Genomic DNA, 7572 nt, shown 5'->3' with positions numbered 1-7572 from the left:
TGTATAGTTAAAAAAATTCTTTGATTTTATATTTTGACAGCGGTTTCTGGTAGAAAATTGGATCTAGTTGGTACTTATTTAAGAAGTCAAAATATTGAAAATTCCAAGTATTTTAAAAATAATTAGGGAATCTACCTAAAAATTAAGGATAAACTGGAATTTTTACACAGAACTAGTTTTTTACTAGGTATATACTTAGGTACCTATAGGTAGAAATAAAATATTGGTTGGTATAACTAAATTTACAGTTACTCCAACCAAAAATGACAGTTATGTATGGCATAACTGGACAATTAGTCGTAGTTACTAAATTTATTTAGGTAAACCGTTTAGTTGGTCAAACTATACTGTCTAATTACATCAACTATTATTTTAACTATTTCAAATAAATATTTTAGTTGGTTTACCTGTACAAAATGTTTAGTATATTTTTCTTTGAAGTTTTCACAACTATTAACTATCCATTTTAGTCGGTAGCCGGTTAAATTTATTTATCCCCTCCCCCCAAAAAAATATTTTAATATTGTGCCCATTTATTACTAATTCCTTATCACTTGAAATTATAAAGTATCATGGGCGTACTCACAAGGGGGGAGGGTTTATAAGGTTAGCCCTCCCCTCCTTTATAATTATTGAGAATGCAAGAAGACAAGGTAAGGTAGACATCATGTTTATTAAAATAATTTAAATTAATTATTAATAGATTTATATAATATTAAAAGATTAAAATGCATATTAAATACTATATTTATATATAAAAAGTAAAGGACAACATAAATAATACGTAAATAATAGTAACCATAGCAAAAAAACATCAAATCATAGAAAGAATATAATGTTAAATATAAACAAAACAAAACAAAACAAAAAAGTATACTAACATTAAACCTAATATTTTATGGGTATATGACACAAACCATTGGGGGACTTACAACACACTGTAGGATTTATACTAGCCAAATTTTCAAGTGAATTACAAAATAAATGATTAGTTAATGTCACATTAAAAGCTTGATAATGATCATCAAAATAATTAGTAGAAAAAAGTTTACAAACAACAAATGGTTTACTATCATTTAATATTACTAATGATTGTATTAATCCAAATTTTGAAAGATTATTGTCACCATCGTTCATACTTAACACAATAGTCATATTATTACAATTATATGTTTGATTTTTCAACTTAATCCACGAAACAAAAATTTAATTATCATTTAAAAAATTTAATTTTATAGTTGCAAAATACATATTATTTGTGTCATAGCTTTCTTTTTTTGAAAATGATAAATTTAAAATACGCCCTATTTCTAAACTACTGCAATTAATATCTTTGGATAATATCCAAATACATTTAATATAAAGTTTTAAAAATGTATAACATTTAAAATGTCTATTCCCGTCAATGATTATTATAAGAAATCTGTAAGATAAATGCAATTGATGTTTCAGTGCTAACGTATAAAGTACATTTTTTCTAGACGAAGTTGAGTTTGCGGCATCTTTAAACTGTTTATGTTTAGCCTCAAATCTCATAGACCACATCATAGATAACGGGCCACTTTTTTGCATAATCATTGGATAGTGTATCATATTATGGTGATGTTTTGGCTTTAAATGGGTGTTAAATACTTGCATATAAAGATCATGATGTTCAGATATTAAAACTTTTAATAAATTAATATCTTTAAACTTAATAGTTTTACTGAAAACAATGTCTACAATTTGTCTAAGAACAGTAGGTATACACTTACCACATTTTCAAATCTTCTGGTACTAAAGCGACTAAATAGATTGTGTAAAACTACTATTTATCAATTATCTGATTTGTTTTCTAAGTCTTTCATATAATTTACTATATTAATAAATAAATTTGAATTTTCTAAAATAAGTTTTAATACGTGTTTAAGAGGTATATCAGACATTTCAATACATTTTGGTTCAAAGATTACACGGCCAAGTTCAAGCCTGTCATCCATTTAATCTTTGTCCTACATTTATCATGTCAGGTTTAACCAAAACACCTATTTCTTCAAAAGCTATGAAATGTAGATGTTCTGTTTTTATATCAATGAATGGACTTAAAAGTACATCAAACAGAGATGATATTTCTTTTATTGATCTGAACTACTATTTGACTTTAAACTATTTATAACTTGATCTTCTTGATAACTTGATATCTAACTGATATGATAAAAAATATTTTTTAATATTTTATAAGTAGAAAATATTGGAAAAAAAACGTATAAAAATGTTTAAAATGTGTTTTTTTTACATCGTATTGTTAATGTAAAGTTGGCTATTATAACATTTTAAAAATCTTTTTGAAAGCAATTTAAAACCTATTTTTAATCTTTTTTAAAACATTAAAAAAATATTTTTTTGTTTCTTGGGTTGATTTACTTTTAACTAAAACTATTTTAATTTTATGCATATTATAAATGTATCGATCAAATGATGTTATTTCAATTGCAGAATAACTTAGTATAAGTGTATATTAATCATATGGCTATAACTTATTTCCGTTAACAATATTTATTTCACAGTAGCAGAATATATTATTCTATGATTATAATTAATCATTTCGTTTTAATTTTTATAATTTAATAAATTGTAAAATATTCGCAATAGTTACAGTTGTTCTAGCGTGATAATACCAGATACGTTGCAAACAGAAGAGACGATTATAGACAACTACCAAGGACATGGATCGGGTATTTATTATGAACCAATTTATAAAATGAGGGTATATTCGAGTGAATTTAACTTACTAACACATGTAAATATTCCCGTTTTTGTCGAGAAATTTGATGAAATTAATAATGTAATTAGGTTTTGTACTAGTTAAAACACTAGACTACATAACTTGAGTATAATATTAAAATGTATATTATTATATAAAAAAAAAAAAAATTTTATTACTGTAATTTAAATTATATATTAAGTTGAACAAAACAAATATTTGTACATTGTTTTGTATGCTATTTTTGAATTCAAACATGTTATAATGTATTATGAACATTTATTATAATGGTGATAAAAAAAAAAAAAAAAAGGTGGATAAGTGGATGTCGCTCTGCTGTACAGTAGGTTACAAGTGGGTTACTGTAATGGATGGTGTTAAATTTGAATTCAATGATATAATATAATTGTATAAGAAAATCGATTCTGAGCGAAAACGGTCAGTCAGCCTATGATTTTACCAAGTATATTTGATGATATTATTGTGAATAAAGTAATTTATATATAACCTATTTACGTGGAGCCTTGTTTTAAATTTTCAATCCTTAGCCATAAAAGTAAGTTAGCTTCACATAAGGTAACCCTGATCCCTAGTTGTTGCCGCCGCAACATAACAACAATATTATTTTTATATAGTTAATTATCACTGGTCATTGAAGACAGCTGGTCTCACACACACATACCACCTTATTTGTATTGTTTTATTTTCGTATTGAATGTGTTTTGTGAGTTATATAATATGTAGATTAAACGTTATCGCACGCCGCCGCGCCGTCTATGCAAATATTATTTGGCACGGCCGCCGTGAATCTGTCCGGTTTTGTACGTCTTACCGAGAACACCGACGTGCGTCAACTATTTTTTATTATATACGTATTAATTGTATTATTTTTTTCTTTATTATTGTGAGCCATAAGGGCAATACTCATTTATTATTTTTATTGTATGTGCGTTAATCGTCGAGTATATGTCGCCGTATCGGCACAACCATACCTTTATTATTGTGAGCCATTAGGGCAATCATTACACTATTATTTTTGTCATTTACGTGTATTGTACCCCTACTATAGCACAGGACCTGCAGCTAGCTAGTCTGCGCTCCACTAACTGTGAGTTTTATCATTATTTTTATTATTATTTATTTATTATACACATTTAACTGTTGGGCCAAAAGGGCTATAGATATTTTTTATTATTATTAATTTGTTGGCCAGAAGGGCCGCATATTATTTTATACGAGCTTCAGCTCAAATAGCTGCGCGTCAATATATTATTATTATTTCGGTTGGCCATAAGGGCCGGTCATTTATTATTATTATTATATAATTTTTATACATTTGTGTTACGGTGAGTTTTAATATATAATTTGTACTGCTATTATTTCAATTTGCGTATTATACAGCAACTTAATTACCAGAAACCGTGTTACCATTTTATTATTATTTGTTTTATTGTACACACATCCACATACATACAGTGGCGTCATTTCAGTTTTTAATAGAGGGGGGCAAAGGTTTAGACCGGCCCAAATGAGTAAAAAAAATTGCTCGCTTCGCTCGTAAGAAAATATCTACTTACATTTTATCAAATTACCATTCTCACTTCACTTATATTATAATTAAAATTTTTTTTTCTCTAATTAATACAACATTTTCTTCTAGGTAACAACATAATTTGAAAATATATGGAGCAGGTTCGTCGTGACCCAACTATAAACTCAGAAACACATTCAGTATCTAGACGCAATAACAGATCAAGAACGGAAGCTTTCATAATACGTGATACTTTTAAAGATTATTTCACAACTGTTGGAGCTATAAAATAAAAGTAACAATTGTTAAATTGTACCTATAATAATATTATATAATTATTCATAACCTAAATTTGTATTTTATTTATTATCTATTTATCAAATTTAATTCAGATTTACCACCATCACAATATTAATAATAATAATAATAAACAATAATCTCAATTACAATATTTTATTAATTTTCAAATTAAATTTATGTATTTACATTTTTATATTTACTTACCTTTGACCTGCATTTCTTTTTCAATTTCCTGCCACAATTTCCTGGTTATATCTCTATTATGGTGTTTTTTGCTTGTAGAATCCCATATAGGTTCTCTTTCAAAAACTAAACTAATTAGTCGTTCGCAATCAACCATTATTTCAAAATTCAAAGATACGTATTTTAAATAAAACACAGGCAATGAAACACAAAACTATCGACGTACGACGTACCGTCTTCTTACTAGTGTTTGATGTAAATGAATAATAATACTAATAATAATAATTGTTCAACTATATTGGTATTATTTCGGATTGGTAGACGATGCGCAGGAAATATCCATTTTCGGATTCAAACGGCCGATAAAAACAAATAATATTGTTTTTGCCCGTTAACGGTCGTATACGGCCGAATTATTCTGAACTAGTGTGACCATTATAAATAGATTCAATTGAATTAATATATTCGGCCGTATACGGCCGATATCGGGTGTAGTGTGACCAATACCTTAGTTAAGGCCTTAGACCACAAATCAGAGTACAAATAGGTACAAACGTTTAGTGTATTTTTAATATTTTTAATAAGGTTATTAAATTATTAATCAATGATAGGTATCTACATAACAAGATAATAATATATTAAATATTTACCTACAGGCTACAACCACAGATTATATAATACTAGCTGATCCCGTGCACTTCGTTGCCCGTTAAATGTATCAACTCTATATGACTTAAACTTTGTTCAATTCGTTATTTAATATTCGGTGTATAGTATTCAAAATGTATCTTAACTTTTCCGTTTCCTGGAATAAAAATTCTGATACGCAGCAGTACGCATTAACAGGTAGGCAATCTACCTGCGGTAGATCGCGAACCCCGTGCTGTTTGTACGTACGATTTAACTCTAAAGTATCAAATTTTTACCAAGTTTGTCGTTTGTACTTAATATAATCAATTTATACAAAATCCTATTCTAACCTAACCGTACTACAATCCGATGAATGAAATAAAAAAAAAAATTTTACCCTTTGTAAATATTAACCTATCTTCTTCCCAGAGGTTCAATCTACCAACTAACTATATATAAATACACAGACTATAACTATACAGACTAAACTCTGGAACTACTTATTAGATCTTATTTATCTTATTTGACAAAAGACAATAATACAAATCAACAAATATGCCCGATTAACCAATAGCAACCAATATATTATACACAGGTGGATTTTCACGTATTGGTAGTGAATAATTATAATCGTTAATTACTCCACTAAAACGCAACATTTTTGAAAATCCTTTCTAATTGCACGGTGAAAATATGAGAAGAACCTCTATTCCAAATTTCAAGTCCGTACGTTGAGTAGTTTTTGAGATACAGCGATCAGTGAGTCAGTGGTATTTGGATTTTATATGTATAGATAACTAATTATTGACTAACATTATCGGACTTTTTTTATGCCTAAAACCTGATCCGTGATATCCTCTTTCATTTAAAAAAAAACTGCATGACAATTGGATAAGAAGTTTCGAAGCCAAACCGTAACAAAGATTTCCTCTTTTGCTTGATTTCAGTTTTATATATATGTATAGATGCTATAATAGTCATAAATCATAATCATAAATAATATATTCCATATTATACTATGAGCACCCTAACTATGTTATTTTATAACTAATAAGGAGATAAATATAAAAAGTATTAACTTACCTTTAAATTGCTCGATCATATATTATTCAAATCTTCATTCGGACAAAATATTTTTCGTGAAGAGGTCCATTAAAATAATTTTACAAGCAACTGAAGCAACAATAGGTTAACTGACAAATAAATCAAGACAACAACACTACAGGCGTATAGTATATATTATTTAAACGTATATTAAAAATGCTGGTATATTTTATGCAGCGACGCAATAGAACAAATAACTATAAAGGCAAATGACAAATTGACAATATATTTTATATTTTTATTATGGTTAATGATTGTCATTGACATTTGACTAAATTGACTGTCGCGCTTGTGGAGTGTGGACTGCAGGCGCAGGAACCGGGAACGATAGGTATTACAGCGTCGGACAACAAAAAAAGAAGGAAAACCCACACAAATTAAAAATACTAATATTCTTGATTTAAAAATAGCAAATTTAGGTATATACCAATATTACCAATTTATAATTAAACGTTGTGGAGACAACTATAAACGATACAGTGAACATTTTGAACAACCATGTAACTATAGTTGCTTTAACTAAATTTATCAGTAGAACAAATTTATTGTTTACCTATATTATTCTGGTTCTATTTGCTATACCATTTAGATACGTTCCAGTAAATCTAACTAAAATTTAGTTACTCCAACTAAAAATATTTGGTTTATATTTTTTTCCGTGTACTTGATAATATTATTGTCACCAAGTGTTTGAAATATAATTTTCTATATATTAAGATACACATTGATTAATTTTAAAAATAATGACAATTTTCAATTTATTTTGTAATAATAACAAACTTAATATGAAAATCTTTATATTTTTTCCTATAGGAGATAAAAAAATATTAAATATATTATAATATTAAATTATTTGAAAATTGAATACAAAGCTCCTGAGTTTTTGTAAGAAAAAAAAATGGAGCTTAATTCCAAAAATATTTTTTATGAGCATCTGATATTTAAATTTTGATGAAATTGTATATTCACGCGTTAAAAAACGATTTTCATTTTTGTGTTTATTCAAAAATGTAATATATAATAATTAGACTTAAATAAAAACACGGGATAACTTATAAACGATGGACCATATAATGGAATG

Source organism: Metopolophium dirhodum, chromosome 3 (assembly GCF_019925205.1).
Source record: "Metopolophium dirhodum isolate CAU chromosome 3, ASM1992520v1, whole genome shotgun sequence".
In the NCBI taxonomy this organism is placed as follows: domain Eukaryota; kingdom Metazoa; phylum Arthropoda; class Insecta; order Hemiptera; family Aphididae; genus Metopolophium; species Metopolophium dirhodum.
This window is presented reverse-complemented; position numbering follows the sequence as displayed.